Consider the following 16934-nt stretch of genomic DNA (forward strand, 5'->3'; position numbering starts at 1 on the left):
TTTGATACTACATGTCAAAATTGTTGTATATGTCCTTGCAAATAAACACACACACGCACACACATTTTTAAAGTGAAATGTATATTAAATATTTCACCTGGGACATTTTACAAATTTTTCCCTGTTTTAAAACAAATGCTTATTTATTATAAAAAATTTGAGAGGACGTTTAAGATGTTTTTACTCATTAAAGACATCTTAAAGAAAGTAAAACAACAAATTACCAACTGCAAGAATTAATTTGTAACACAATTAATTGATAAGTGACTAGAATCAAGAATACATAAAGAGTACATAAAAAGTTCCTTTAGGCCAGGCGCAGTGGCTCACACCTGTAATCCCAGCACTTTGGGAGGCTGAGGCACGCGGATCACAAGGTCAGGAGATCGAGACCACCCTGGCCAACATGGTGAAACCCCGTCTTTAAAAAAATAAGTAAATAGCTCCTTTAGATACAAAACAAAAAGACAAAATACCCTAATGAAAAACAGATTTTAAAAGTATGAACAGGAACAAAATAGGAGCAGAAATACAACAGGCTAAAAAAGAAAAATACAAACAGATGTTCAATCCCCATAGTAATTAGGAAAATGTAAATCAAGATTAAAATGTAACTTTACAGCCAATTGATTGAAAAATAATGTTTTGGACAAATTTGTGATGGACAATAATTTAAAAAGTTTGAAGAATATCAAATTTTGAAAAAAATTTGGGAAGAAGTTTAAGATGTTTTTACTCATTAAAGACACTTTAAAGAAAGTAATAACAAATTCCCAACTGGGAGAATTCCTTTGTAACACAATTATTGATAAGTGACTAAAATCAAGAATATGTTGATATTCTTGATATCAATGGCACAAATTTTGGAGACAGAGAGAGAGAGGAGAGAGATTTCTGTCCATTATTAATCACCTAGTCTCAGGTATCCTATTATAGCAGCACAAAATAAATTGATATACCTTCTATGGAAAATTGCCTCAATCACATCCCTTGTGAAGGGATACAGCCAGTGTTTTTGCCTTTATAGCAGGGGCCATATTCAGTACCAAACAATCACTCCTCAGCCACGATAATTTAACTAGAAATGATCACCTGACTCACAGTAAAATAACAGGTTGATAATTCAGACACTCTGATTTTAAAAATATGGCAGCAAATTCTTTGGCACCCTCCTATAAAGAAGACAGAGGTCGTCTATGCCTCCTCTCCTTGAATCTGTGCTTGCCTAGCCGAAAGAATATAGCAGAAATGATACAATGTCAGTTTCCAAAGGGAGGCCTTCTGAGGTTGTAACCTCTACTTCCTCTCTTTTGAAATGCTAGTCACCATGCTGCAGAGAAGCACAAGTAGCCACGTAAAGAGGCTCATGTGGGAAGGAACCTAGGCCCCTGGCCAGCAGCCTCCACTGAGCTCCCAGCCAACAGCCAGTACCAACTTCCACGTATGTGAGTGAGTCATCTGGGCTATGGATCCTTCAGCCCCATTTGAATCATTTCGGTTGATACCTCGTGAAGCAGAGATAAGCTGGACTCACTGAACCCTTCCCAATTGCAGAGTCACGAACGAGTTTTGGGATGGCTTGTTACACCGCAACAGATAACCAGAATTCCTAATTTCTCAGGCCCCACTTCTCAGATTTTTTAATGTGGCCTGGCCCAAAAACGTTTCAGGAACAGGGAGCGACCAGTCCCATTAGATTCCTGTGATTAGGAATTTAAATTAGAAAAGATGGAGAAATAAGTGTTGGCAAAAAAGAGAAGTTAGAAGTCCACCAGGATGGAAGAGAGGCCATGAAGGGAAGAGGAAGTAAGGCAAGAGAAGCCAAGAGAGAACTGAGGGAGTCCAGGTTAAACCCCGGCCTATGCTGTCATGTGACTATTTACATTAAACCTCCTCTGCATAGACAAAAACACGGGTTTTGCTGGTAGTCAGCATATCAGAACTCTCAAAATAAAACTAATCCTGAGCATCACCTAGTTAAGAGAGAAAATGACTTATCATTTCCCTCATCTGGATTTATGAGTACCTCTGGAATTACCAAAAAGTGACTAAAAATTTTTTAAATGAAGACAAAGTGGCTCACACCTGTAATCCCAGCAATTTGGGAGGTGAGGTGGGTGGATCACCTGAGGTCAGGAGTTCAAGACCAATCTGGCCAAGATGGTGAAACCCCATCTCTACTAAAAACACAAAAATTAGCCAGGTGTGGTGGCAGCACCTGTAATCCCAGCTACTTGGAAGGCTGAGGCAGGAGAATCACTTGAACCCAGGAGGTGTAGGTTGCAATGAGCCAAGATCATGCCACCGCACTCCAGCCTGGGCAACAGAGCAAGACTCCATCTCAAAAAAAAAAAAAAAAAAGAAGACAAAGAAATTTGTCTTGATTTACAAAAGGACAAAGAAAAAGACAGAGTTTGATGTGGATGTGTGTATTAGTTTTCCATTGCTGTTTAGTAAGTTACCACAAACTCAGAGGCTCAAAACACCACCAATTTATTATCTGAGTTTCCAGGGGCATGAGTCAACTGGGCTCTCTTCTGAGGGTCTTACAAGGCTGAAATCAACGTGTTGGTCAGCCTGCATAACTGGAACTACCATTTCTTCCTAGTTGTACCTGGGGACTGCTCTCAGGTGGTAGTCACATGTGCTCCTCCACTGGCTCTCTCTCTCCACATGGCTGTCTACTTCTTCAGCACCAGCAGAGGAACCGCTTATACTCTATACCTTTTCCTTCAAGAAGAGAACAATGTCTTTGAAAGGCTCACCCAATTAAGCCACACTCAACCAGAATAATCTTTTTGATTAACTCAAAGTCAACCCATCAGGGACCTGAATTACATTTGCAAAATGTCTTCATTTTTGCCACATAACCTAATTATAGCCACAGTCTTGCCCCACTCAAGGGGAGGGCATCATATAGAGCATATACATAAGGGGTGTGGACAGTTTAGGGGCCACCTTAGAATTCTGCTTACCACAGTAGGGTTATCAGGTATAATTATAGGATGCCAAGTTAGATTTCAATTTCAGATAAACAACAAATAATTTTTTAGTATGCTTGCTTCCTGAACTTAGTCTTCAGAATGTTCTAGTGCCTACAATAGGGTCATGAGCTCAAATGTTCCTAGGGGGCAAGAAGGTGATGTGAGTAGAGAGGCCAGGTAGGAACTGTGGCCGACTTAGAGGCTCATGCCTCAGGTAACAGAGGCCACAGCTCTGCAACTGCAGCTGGCTGTTGCCATGAGGACTCACAGGCCAAGTGGCAGGAACTTCTGATGCTTTTTCAAGAGATAGTACTTCAACTTGAATTTCTACATGAAGTGTCCCAGGGATGACCGTTAATCCAAAATTTAAAAACAAAAACATTTTATGAGTTACATAAAACACATTTATGGAATATATTTTGGCCCATGGAAGCCAGTTTGCAACCCATAATCTAAGATCTGCAATCCTTGAGACTTTGGTTCCTCCAGGATGCGGGGAGGGCTTCCCTTGGTCCTGCTCATGACACTCTCCCGTCTGAAGCCCACAAAATTTATATCTCTTTGTACTCCCATCTCACTTAGCCACCGAGCTTCATCTCTAAAACAAAATTGATTTGCCACATCAGAAAACTGATTTACAAGTCCTCTACGGCAGCCCTAATGCCAACAAATCAAATGCCAGATTTACAAATCCTCCGAAGTGCACAATAAATGCCAAATAAAAACTTTCAATTTACCAATCTTTATTTGTAGGAAGCATAAATCAGAAATGGGATGGAATGGCTCCTGGCATTATTATGATTAAGTTTTGAAGTCCAGATTTTTTTTTTACTTTATATTTCCTTTCAAATTTGATCTTCTCTCTATGAGTGGACTTCTGGTTTTAATGACTGTGTAAAAATAATAGCCTTAGTTGCAGCTTAGAAAAGATGTTAGGCCAATGGAGGCTTGAGTTGGATATTAAAGCCCACAGTATTTTTAATTTGGGGAATCAGCAAGGCCTTTAGGGGTCATTTCTGGCCAGTGTTTTATTCGCCAAGAGGGTTTGCTGGACACAGGCCTTGTGTAGCCAGGAAAGGCCCTAAACATCCCAACCCAAAGTCTTTTACCTTGTTTGGTTTGTTTTCTAGTGGCATTTAATACTCTCTCCAATTTATCATGAGGCTTGACTCTAAGATGCTTTTTTTCAGAGAAGTCTCAATCTTTGACTCAGAAGCCTTTGAAGACCTGACTTCTGCCCAAGACAAACAGAAAACATTAGAAGTGACGGGTGCTCTTTGGCAATTGTCAGCTCTAGGTAGTGATGAGGAAGGTATTGTGTCTGGGGATCATGGTGCTGGAGCTTTGAACATTTCCGCCTTTGTTCTTTTCATCATTAACAACAGCTAACACCACCGCATATCGGTTGATACGGTTTGGCTGTGTCCCCACCCAAATCTCATCTTGAATTGTAGCTCCCATAATTCCCATGTGTTGTGGGAAAGACGTGGTGGGAGATAATTGAATCATGGGGGTGGTTTCCCTCATATTGTTCTCCTGGTAGTGAATAAGTCTCATGAGATCTGATGGTTTTATAAGGGGAAACCCCTTTCATTTGGCTCCCCTTATCTCTTGTCTGCTGCCATGTAATATGTGCCTTTCATCTTCTGCTATGATTGTGAGGCCTCCCCAGCCATATGAAACTGAGTCAATTAAACCTCTTTTTCTTTATAAAGTACCCAGTCTTGGGTATATCTTTATCAGCAGCATGAAAACGGACTAATACATTGGTAATCACCATGATACATGGCAACCTATGATATCAATAAATACTGTTAAAAGGAAAGAAAGTGCCAGACAAAAGAGAAATGACGAGCTCAAAGCAGGCCTTCTCTACGCTGTCATCTTAGGTAGCTCACAGTTAAAAGCACATAGTCTCATGGCAGAGGGATCACGAAGAGCACCTAACCCGGCTTCTTTGCCTGTATGTCTATGTCCCCATCAACTACGCAGTGGTGGGGGAAAGGAGCAGCTTCAGGTGAGACTGAGAGACATGAAGGGGCAATTGAAGCACTGGGATTCTTGGGGTGAGGGAGGAGCCATACAGGGGTGCAGAGAAGGGAAGGTGGCAACAGGCAAGGCAGGAGGTGTGTTTGGAGCAGTGGGCACCATCCTCTCTAGGATGAAGATCCCTCCCTTTGGTAAGGGGGTCAGGGGACACTTCTATCCAAAAAAAAAAGAATCAGAAGAAAGAAAAGAAAAAAAAAAGAAACTTAGAGCAATGTCTCTTTATTACAGAAATCTTAATAAAAATTTTAAAAGCCTATAAAATATACATATAATCTGTTCCATCTAAAGTTAATCCTTGTATGAACTCCCTATGAAAGGACCTTTCGGTAAGGGGGTGAGAGGACCCTTCTATCTAAAAAAAAAAAAAAAAAGAAAGAAACCTACAGCAATTTCTCTACAATGCAGAAATCTAAATGCAAATTTTAAAAGCCTATAAAATATACAGATAACCTGTTCCATCCAAAGATAATCCTCGTATGAACCCCCTATTAACAGACTATACATAGGAATGGAATATAACACTATATATGATATTATCATATCATACGCCACCACAAAAGAAAAGTTGTTTTGTTAGTGTTTATTGATTGTGAAAATTCAAAGTGACAAACAGTGAAGAGTTTGAGACCAGCCTGGCCTACATGGTGAAAACCCATCTCTACTAAAAACAAAAAAATTAGCTGGGTGTGGTGGCACACGCCTGTGCGGGAGGCTGAGGCAGGAGAATTGCTTGAACCCGGGAGGTGAAGGTTACGGTGAGCTGAGATCACGCCACTACATTCTAGCCTGGGTGATAGAGTGAGACTCCATTTCAAAGAAAAAAAAAACAAAACTAAAATGACAAGCAGCCATGAATTGAGCATCAGTGCACATTTGGAGTGTAGTTATGCACGGCTCTAAGGAGTTTAGGCTATAGATCAAGTTTTGTGCACATCTTCTTACCTTGTAATATCTCCCCTCCCTTAACCCATCCTACAAGCACTCAGTTATTCCACTCACACAATCCAGTGCTGTGTCAGCAATACATGAGTGAAATCATTTAATACAAATATTTCCCATGCATCTACTATGTTTAAGGCATTTTGCCCAGATGCTGGGAATGCACTTGTGGGGAAAAAAAAATCCGAGCAAAATACCTGTGTTCCTGGAGCTTGTATTATAGTGGGGAAAACGTCACTCAGTTGTGAGATGTTTCACATGTGATTTTTGCTAAAAATAATTATTACAAGTAATGGCAAAACCACAGTGACTTTTGCACCAATCTAACAATTTAAAATATTTGCAAATTATTTATTTATTTATTTATTTATTTATTTAATTTTTGAGACAGAGTTTCTCTCTTCTTACCCAGGCTGGAGTGTTGTGGTGCAATCACGGCTCACTGCAACCTCTACCTCCCACTTTATTTCTTTGGTAACACAACTCTCACTGCCATTTTGAATTTGCTACCTTGGGTGAGAAAGGAGGAGATAGAGTTATGGTTACCATTTAGGAAAATGTAGATAATAACCCTGTGCTTTTCCAAGGTAGAGTATCACATATATGAACATTCTGTATATAACTCTCTGTTATAACTGACCAGAAAAGAAGCAAGGATCACTGCTTTGTGGAGTTAATCATAATGGGTTGTTCTGTGGGCAGACATGGTACCCACAGAATGAGCCATGGACCTTCTGCAAATACCTACTCTTGCAGTTTCTGAAAGTAAAATGATCTTTACTGGTATTGAGGAAGGAGACATTGAACAGATATGACCAAGCAGGACTCTAGAAAGCACAGCAAACCTTCATGAGGGTGTCTCTGTGCTTGGCTCCAGAATACATATACAAATCACCTCTCCCCATACCTGATGGGAGCTTCTGACTGCGAGAAAAAAAGAAAGTTGGCTGAGTAATCCACAGACACAGTACAATATGTCCAGCTCACAGTTGAATCAACTGTTAGTAGAAGGGACAATAATCACTTTGCAGAGTCTCACGAAGGAGGTGACTACTGTAGAGTAAAAATGGTCTGTCCAGCAAAGAAGGAAGTGAAAGAGCATAATTCCAGTAGAAGGAACTGTATATGCAAAGGCACAGAGCCTAAGGGATCACGACATGTGAAGGGTGCAAAATCCCTGGAGCCCGGAGAACTAACCGGAATAAGATACAAGGCCAGAAAGGTGATCCGGGGCCAGATCAAGAAGACCTAAGGCTATCTCATCTTGGGATTTAATCCTGAGGGCTAGTGTTCCCAAAAAAGAGCATGTTACCCTTGTTGGCATAGCAGATCATTTTAGAAACATTTAAAAATCATTGTTTACTTATTTTAATTTTCCTTCATGTTCAATGAAGAAAAAGCAACACATCAAAACTGAAATGTAATGAAAATTATTGCTTAGGACAAGGGCAAGTTTAAAATAAGAGTACATTTAAAGAAAATATTAAAGAAAGCATTGTAAAGATGGTACATGATACAGCAAAAAATATTGTAAAATATTGTAAAATGTGGAGGCAAATAGTGAATGTTTGAGAAATAATCCTGCTAGAGTTAGACAGGGGAGCAACCGGAGTGACATGACTAGGTCTGCAGGGTATTGTTGTGCACTGTGATTTGCCTTCCAAAGATCACCCAAGCACCAGAGCGGAGGTTGCACTAAGGTAAGTAGAGGACAGTCTGGAACTCTGATTTGGGAGACCAAAGAGTAATCCCAGAAAAAGACCTTGAAGACTGGAACTACAGCAGTGACAGTGTTGATAGTGACAGAAGGACACATTCAAATATGCTCCCCCTGCTTCCTTTCAAAGTAGAGCACAGCCTGGCACACAGGCAGGAAATGAGAAGGAGAGATGGCTTTTCCCCAGATTATTATCATTTATGCTTCCTTTCCCAATGACTGGTATTAGAATTATAACGTCGCGTGACAGTGATGTTTTCTCCTGGTGTCCGGAAGCTGCAATCTAAGTGCTCATAAACATCTTTGGGAATGGATGAACAGAGAGTATGAAAATGGACTTTCTGATTTAGTCATTACAGCATCTGTGCTGAACTGTCAGCCACCTGCAACTGGCCACATGCAAGGAAATGCCACTTTGAAGTTCACAGTCACCATCAAATATAAAAAAGAAGACAATTTATACCAGGTGGGTTGATGATTGTTTCAATCCCCAAATTTTCCTCTTTGGTATTCATCTTTATTCTCTCTCCTATCAGCACCCCAACTTTCCTCCAAAAGCCACCCTTTCTCCACTTTGATCCCTGAGTTTAGGTGGTCTTAACACCCTCCCTTGCCTTTGAGGTGGACACAAATCTCAGGTTTGGCCTGGTTCACAAATAGGCACTTGGTACAATCTCAGTAAAGAAGATTCAATCAGCACTATGCACTGGGACTATTTGATAAGGAAGCACTTTGTCCATTCCTGACATTCAGACCTGAAGTTCAGGAGGGCCACTACAGGGAAGGAGAATGACCCTCATCCAGAAAGAAATGGACCTTTGGGAGGTAAAGACTCTATATCCTCATGGCAATTTTTAGCCTTTTGGATATGGTTTTTCTCCCTAGACTTTTCAGTTTTGTGAGAAAATATTCCCCTCTTTTTTCCCCTCAGGGCAATTTGAGTTGGGTGTCTATCACCTACAAACTAAATGTCATTGCACAGTCAAGCCCAGCTTAGTAAATCAGCATGTAACTGGGATGGGATAGGGGAACAACAGTGAAAAGGAGGCAAGCACTGTCAGGAAGAGGCCAAGAGGCTCATTCTGATTCATCTCTAAAAATTTATTGAGGACTTGCTATGTGAAAGGAAGTGTATTGGACAAGGTCGGGTATGGAGTAGGAATGTAAACACTTAAGAAAATGGTCTGTGTCCTTAAAATTATTATCCTCCCTTCAGGTTGGAGTGTTACCAGTGTAAAGCTTACAGGGCATAGGTGAGTTTCTACCCTGCCCTAACTCCACTGACCTTTAGGAAACAGGATGCCTGTGGTCAGAAGTTCCCCTTCATGGCCAAACCAGTCAAGACTTGTGAGATCTAAGACAGCAGCTCTCTTGACCTAAGAAGAACCTCTAACTTTGTTATAACCTAATTTCCAAGCTAAATGACACTCCCATAGTACCATGACAGCTGACAATCACCATGACACTGACCAGAAGAAACTATAAAAAGACAAAAAGGAAAGCAGTACTCTGGTTCCCAGAAGTTGTCTGCCCATTACCAGAAAATATATGAATATCCCTTCCCTTGTTTTTAATACCCAGCCCTTTCACTAAATATGTCCTATATTTCTGGCTTCCCAGCTCTCATGAGCTGAGAGGTTGATTTGGGAGCTGAGCTCCTGCCTCTCAATTCCACGGCCATGGAATAAAATCTGTATCACTCAATGCTCACTTTCAGTTTTGCATATTGGCTTCACAGCACTGAAAAGGGAAATATCCCATTTTGGGGAGGACTGGCTTCGTTGGTAACAAGAGCAAGGTCGTGTTACCTCTGGACCTTGCCTCTACCAAAGCACGCTCCACTGGCACCTTCTCTCTTACTCTCTACGTGAGATGCTATCTCCAGTCTCATTGAGGAAGTCCACACCATCAACCAAAAGCTCCCCTAACATCCTTCACGTTGTATGAAGGATGCATTGTATCCTGCATTGTATGGAAGGTTTTAGAGCAGGGAGTGCTGCAATCAGATCTCTGCCTTTTGAAAAGTCACTTTTGAGACCTAATTTTGGCATAAAGCATTGTATGAATTTCCTGATGACTAATTTTGTTCCATTTCTGGGCAAAATTAGCACTCAGGAAATTATTTTTCTGTGTATATGTATAAAATTATTTTTGTGTGACATGTTAAAAACCCTAAAACTGAAAGGGCAACATGCAGATTGAATGAACTATGACGACCATTCTCACAGCCTTTCCTCTCCTTGTAGCCTCTTTCCTACTGTGTTTGTCCTTCTGACAATTGCACTTTGAGTGTGGCATGAAACATTTGGAAGGAAAGAAAAAACAAAAAGGAGGTAAAAGGAAGGAAAAGGTGGGAGAGAGAGAAGGAGCAAGGGAAGAAAGGAGGGAGGCAGGGAGGAAGGGAGAGAAGGAGGGAGGGAGGGAGGGAGGAAAGGAAGGAAGGAAGGAAGGAAGGAAGGAAGGAAGGAAGGAAGGAAGGAAGGAAAGAAAGAAGGAAGGAAGGAAGATTGGCAGCCTCTTGGAGTTTGTTGGCATGGAAACACAATGTTTCTCTGAACAAAGCCTCCTGCACAATTGCAATGCTACTATGTATCAATCCCACAAAATAACCACTGGCCAGCAATCACAAAGTATTACCAAAGAAATGCAGGTTGAAGGGGAGCCTGGATACAAAGGGCAAATATGCCCTGAAAATTCACAGAGAAGTATCTAGGGCTGGAAGGTGAAGTCAGCAAGCTGAGTCCCAGCTCTGCAGAGCTGGAGGAGGCTGCTGTTATGTTTCTCTCCTCCTGCTTAGCCAGCAGAAATCAGATCATTTGCAGATCTTGCCTGCCCTTCTCTTTTGGAGTAAGAGATGTATGGCCATTTGTTATTTCTGCATGTGCTGAGGACTCTTCTCCCTCCCACCTCCTAAATGGAACGACGGAGTCTGTAAGTGCAGCAAGAATCCAGCATGCAAAGCATCAACACTATGGATCCCTTCTTGCTTTTTTGCTGCGCGCCCCCTTCTTCCTGCCTTAGGAAACCTTATCTTTAGCCTCCTTTGCCCAGCTGCCGGATTCTTAGTGTGGCTTTTCAAACTGAAGGACACATATTTATGGCTCTTCCTCTGAAATTAAAATCCAGGATAGGTTACGCATATGGGGAAAGGAGGGGTCCTTCAATCTTGAACATGCTGCCAAGCAAGTCAGCACACAGGCTGGCTTGAGGGAAACAGAAATATCTGTAACAAACAAAAGCCAGGAAATAAAATCATGATGCTTGCAATACTTATCAAAATGATGACCACCACAGGAATCTAACATGGACAACCCCACACTTTGGGCAGGGCAAAGGAGATGTGTTTCCATAAACAACAATATACAGTTGCCACCTTGAATGCTTTCTTTTGGAAGTAGGAATGTATAGGTTGTAAATTAGGATTAAACTCAAATTCACACCTGCCTTTATAAAGACCCTATAGCAAAATTGATATGTGAGCCTAGACAAAAAAAGGTACTGGATCCCTATAGACTCTGGCAACCCCTGGGAATGGAGTGCATTGTCCTCTAAGGATGTGTCAAAGGACAGTTGTGAAGTCCACAGGGACCCACAGCATGATCATTTTGGGATGGAGATAAAAGCATGTGGCTGAAAAAACACAGAGTCTGTTTGGGAAATGGTGACTGGCCCAGGAACCAGATCGGGAGTATGAGATATGAAGAATGGCATTAAAAACCAGAGGTAGTATTGGAGTCAAGGAGCACTATTTTAGGGAATTTGAACTTTATTCATAGGCAGGGAGGTGCCATGGAAAGTTTTGGAGCAGGGAGTGATGCAATCAGATCTATGCTTTTTGAAAAGTCACTTTTGAGACTTAATCTTAGCATGAAACCTACAGCTAGAAATTAATCTTTCTATGGTCATGTCTTCTAAACTTTTATGATAAACTGGTGATTCCAGGTATGGCAGAAGCAGAGGGGAAGGGTATGACAGAGAGTATAGGGGTCCTCTGTTTTAGACCCATGTTTGGAAGCAACCACAACCTGGCCCTGCAGCCCATCCAGGCTCCCCCTGTGGAGTAAGTTGTTAGCTCATCACACCAGAAGCCATTTAGAGATACAGCCATTTAGAGATATAGCCATTTAAGGGGAATTCCTTCCTCCTCTCCTCTCCTCCCCTCCCCTCTACTCCCCTCCTCTCCCCTCCTGTCCCCTCCCCTCCCCTCCCCTTTTCTTCCTTCCTTCCTTCCTTCCTCCTTCCTTCCTTCCTCACACAGCCTAGACAAGAGATAGGTAAATCTATAATATCATGAAATTTTTTTAATTAAAGGAAAAATGAAAAATCAGCTGCCTTTGGGTGCTTGTCACATAACAACATGACACAGCATTACTTAGGAACAGATTCTAGTTTTTTTAGCCTCCCTCACTCTCAGGCTCAGATGCCAATCAATCCCTGAGCCCTTAATGCCTTAGCATCCTCAACAATAATGAACTCCATCTTTAATTCACTAAGGGGGCCTATTAAAATGGCCTGGCTGCAGTACCCAAACATGGTTCTTCTGCTTCCTTCCTTCTCCAGCAGATGCTCCCTGCTCACAGTTCAGAAGCCCCCTTGCTAACCCTCTTTACCCTTGCCTAATGTCAACTATCCTCATCCACCCTTGACCACTCTTCTCAACCTGATGTATCTTCAGTAACCCTCATCTACCCTCGATCACCCTAATCCGTCCTCCATTCTCATCTAATCTTACCTATCCCCATCCACCTTTGACTACCCTTGCCTCCTTTTATGAATCATTAGCTTGCATTACCACCGTCATACCTACCCCCAGAATATAGTAACAAGGATTACAATCATGCCTTCTCTGACACGCAGCATGTTTTCCATTCGAGAAATATCTTTGGAATGAAGGATTTGTGTAGCAATCATAATCATTTGTGTTTACTGGCAACTTATATCTTCGATGTCATTTTACATCATTGTTATTTAATCCTCATAAGAATCCTGTAAAGAATGTGAGATTTTCCCCAGATGAAGAAATTTCACAGCTTTATGAAGGTGAGGTTACACCTAAGTACAGGACAAAGACTCAGGGACCTCCTGCTATTCCTGCTCACAATAACAGATATTGTTTAGTGTCACACTGCAGTATGTTCAACCCAACCATGCATGAGGAACTTTATGGATATGGTGTATCATCCTCAGAGTCTCACAAGGAAGGCAAGCATCTTACAAGTGAAGAATCTAGAGCTCAGGAAACTTCAGTGACTGACCCAAAGCTACCAAGCCAGAAAACGGCAGAATAGGGACTGAGAAACAAGGTCCTCTAACTCTGGGTGTTTCTTTTGTATCAGAAATAAACTCATTCACACTCTGATGTTATCGAAGTCATGTGCATTTCTTTTTCATGAACATATGCATTTTAAAAGGAAGAAAAAATTCACTTTCATGGTACAGAAAATTTTTTTTTAGTTGGAAGAATTGTCTGAAAAATTATACCAGAATGATTAAAGTTTCCATAGTCCCTCAAGTTATACTTTGTACTTCTAAAGTCATTCCTGTGTCAAACACCAAAGAAGAAAATAGGTCAGATATTGAAGTTATCTTCCTTCTACTACAGTCCCCTCTGTTTCATGCCTGTTTCTACTGCAGAGAACATTTGACTCTCTTGAGCTAAGGCTCAAGAAATGTGAGATACTCTGTTATGCAAATCACAGGAGGAAAGAGCAAGCAGGAAAAAAGGGGACAATCTGCTACAGTGGAGGTTTTTGAATTATGAAGCTTTAAGGTAAATAGACAGATTAAGCAGTGATCTAGTTTGACCTCACAAGCAGATGGAAGACTCTTAAGAAATTGTGTTATGAAGAAAAACTAGGAAGAAAAAGGGAATTGGTACCGACTGAGGCCAGAATAGCACATTGGCTTGGGTGAGTGTTCTGACCCCAGACTGCCTGCATTTGATTCCTGCTCCACTTCTTAACTGTCTCAGTTTCGTGATCTCTAAAAAAGGAATAATAATAAAAATAGTACCCAACTCAAATAATCAGAGAGAAGCCAAGAAGCTGTTGTGTATAGCCTATTTCTTTTCTTTTTCTTTCTTTCTTTCTTTATTTTTTTTTTGAGACGGAGTCTCACTTTGTCACCCAGGCTGGAGTGCAGTGGCATGATCTCGGCTCACTGCAACATCTGCCTCCCGGGTTCAAGTAATTCTCCTGCCTTGGCCTCCCGAGTAGCTGGGACTACAGGTACGCGCCACCATACCTGGCTAATTTTTGTATTTCTAGTAGAGACGGGGCTTCACCACGTTGGCCAGGCTGGTCTTGAACTCCTGACCTCAAATGATCCACCTGCCTCGGCCTCCCAAAGTGTTGGGATTACAGGCGTGAGCCGCCATGCCTGGCCGTGTGTAGCCTATTTCAAACAAGCACTGGTGTGTTTATTGAATGCAGCATGAATGATAGAGAGACATCACTAGCAAGCACCCTTCCTGGATGCTCTTGGGCCACTTCCTGTGCTGGGCGAATTAGGCTGCTTCACTTGTACAGTGCAGAACCTCATTCAAGGTGCAGCAAGGAGGAGGAGTTTCCCATAAAATGTACAGGAAATGAAGAAGAGCAGGAAACAAGTGCTCAGACAGACTACACGGAGACTGGAATGTGCTCAGCACATGGGAAACTCTGTTCTGAGCCACTGGGTGCCAGCTCGTGACTGAATGGATAGTGTACTCTTCCCCAATCTCTTGCACCACTGTTAGGGCAATGAATTCATTCTCTCTGTAGCAGGCTGCCTTCAAAGGCCACTAGAAATAGGATCTCTTTGGTTCAGTGGGGCAACATACGTCTTGGCAGTTAAAGCCAAGTAACCCATAGGTATTTAGCCAAGTAACCACATAGGTTCTCACCAACCTATAAATTAGCCTCCAATGGGCCAAGAGCCAACCACGATCAATAAACTGAAGTCTAGGGAGAGAGACCCCAGAGCCAGCCTTCCTGAGTGAGGAACAGGGTAGGACAGGTGTAGAGAGTACAGTAGGTTCCCATCTAATACAGTTATTTCATATGATCTTATACAGCCTGGTGAAATGGGCATTATTAAGTCCTGAGTTTCAAAATGCATTCTTCTAGGCTTTTTTTTTTTTTTAAGAATGATGTTCAGCTGTAGACTTCAGAAGTAACTAGGGCTTAAAATCAAACCTTTAAAAAAAATTTTAACTTGAGAAAAGTTAGAGTTCCCTAAGGAATTCTAACTCGAATGTGTTTTTATTTCACCAATCCTCAAATATGCAAAGTTATAAATACTTTATAGAAACGTTATGGCATTTGGATTTTTATCATGTGTTCTTGATTTTATTATCATCTTTCCTAATGAAGGATACACACTTATTCATTTAAGAAAGGAAGATGGGATTTAGAAAAAAGGGAAGGAATGAAAAAAGCATTTTAGAGCCAGTGTTCCCCAAATTAGATACACATCAAAATCATCTGGGAAGTCTGTTTGAGAAAGAGCTTTATTAAAGTATTATTTACAGCCCATAAAATTCACTCATTTAAGTATAAAGCATAATACTTTTAGTAAATGTATACAGTTGTGCAACTACACCACAATTCAGTTGTGACATTTCTGTCATCCCCCAAATACTCCCTCATACCTGAAAGCTTTTAATTTTGATTTCAAATCAATTCATTCTCGAATTACATAGAAAATCAATGTTAAGAGGCTGGTGTTTTTTCCATACTTTTATCAATACATTTAGGCATTTATATACTGTCTTAGTAACTCAGGCTTAGTAACTCAGGCTATCATAACAAAAATTATCATAAACTAGGTGGCTTGTCAACAACAAGCGTTTGTTTCTCACAGTTCTGGAAGATGGGAAGTCCAAGATCAAGACATTGGTGGATTAGGTGTCTGGTGAGAGCCCATTCCTCACAGACAGTGCCTTCTCATTACATCCTCATGTGGTAAAAAGGGACAAGGCAGCTCTCTAGAGCTTCTTTTATAAAGGCATTAATCCCAATCAGAAAGCTCTGCCCTCATTACCTAATCACCTCTCAAATACCCGACATCCTATTACCTTGGGGGTTAGGATTTCAACATACACATTTGAGGGGACACAAACATTTAGAACATAGCACGTACATAAGGAGATAATAGCCACACATGTGTTGAGGCTTTTTTGTTTCATTAATAAAATTAATGGGGCCAGGCATGTGGCTCATGCCTGTAATCCCAGCACTTTGGGAGGCCAAGGCAGGTAAATCACTTGAGGTTAGGAGTTTGAGACCAGCCTGGCCAACATGGCAAAATGCTGTCTCCACCAGAAAATACAAAAATTTGCTGGGTGTAGTGGCACATACCTGTAGTCGCAGCTACTCAGGAATCTGAGGTGGGAGAACCACATGAACCCCGGAAGCGGAGGTTGCTGTGAGCCGAGATTGCACCACTGCACTCCAGCCTGGGTGACAAAGTGAGAACCTGTCTCAAAAAAAAAATTTTTTTTTAATATAAATAAATAAATGGAACCATAGCATATATTATCTTTCATGACCTGCCTTTTTCAGTGAAAAATATGTCTCAGAGATCTTTTCATGTTGGTTCTGTTTTCTCATTCTCTTGTAATGTCTTCCTGGCATTCCAGAGAATAAATATAGTGTAATCCACTTGGCCACCATTTCCTCTTTTGATGAAAATATAAGCTGGTTTTTTCTTTACTTTTTATCTTAAATAATGCGGCAGTAACATTTGTGTACTATATCCATATGCATCTGTGTGTTATTCCTGGAGGACAGACTCCTAGAAATGCAACCACAGGTGTGAATTTTTTTAAAACCAGGTATCCTAACACCCTTCCTCTCCATTCTCAGTTCTCCAAGAGTTTATGAGATCTGGGTGGAGCTGTATTTTTACCAAGAACCTGCTCTAGAGATTCAGATATAGCCAGCCTGGCCCCAGCTGCAACTGTCATTGTGGAGTCTTTGTTCTAAAGCAAACATCAGTGACTTTGTAGTCAGAAAAGTATAGGTTCACATCCCAGCTCTGTCCTTGCAAGTGGTATAACCCTGGATGCCATTCATTCTTGTCTATGCCGATGCACTCATTCATTCATTCACCATCTAGTAAACAAGCATTGAGCACTTATGTGTTCAATTCTCAGTCAGCAGGTGACACAGATACAAAAACAAATGAATAAATACAGTAAAGTATCACAGATTTTATGAAGAGGAGGCTAGTCCATTGTATGTAGAGAAGGATGACTGGGGAAA

At 41.2% G+C, this 16934-nt stretch overlaps 1 long non-coding RNA gene across 1 annotated transcript in view; it reads right to left on the reverse strand.

Annotated features, from left to right (window-relative positions):
* The window catches only part of LOC129533204 (uncharacterized), a 39613-nt gene extending 23467 nt beyond the window's left edge, over window positions 1-16146 (reverse strand). The window contains exon 1 of the long non-coding RNA XR_008679286.2: window positions 16029-16146. This is a non-coding gene — a long non-coding RNA (uncharacterized lncRNA). The remainder of the gene's footprint in view (window positions 1-16028) is intronic.
* Between the last annotated feature and the right edge of the window lie 788 nt (window positions 16147-16934).

The sequence above is a fragment of the Gorilla gorilla genome, chromosome 3 (genome assembly GCF_029281585.2).
Source record: "Gorilla gorilla gorilla isolate KB3781 chromosome 3, NHGRI_mGorGor1-v2.1_pri, whole genome shotgun sequence".
Taxonomy (NCBI): domain Eukaryota; kingdom Metazoa; phylum Chordata; class Mammalia; order Primates; family Hominidae; genus Gorilla; species Gorilla gorilla.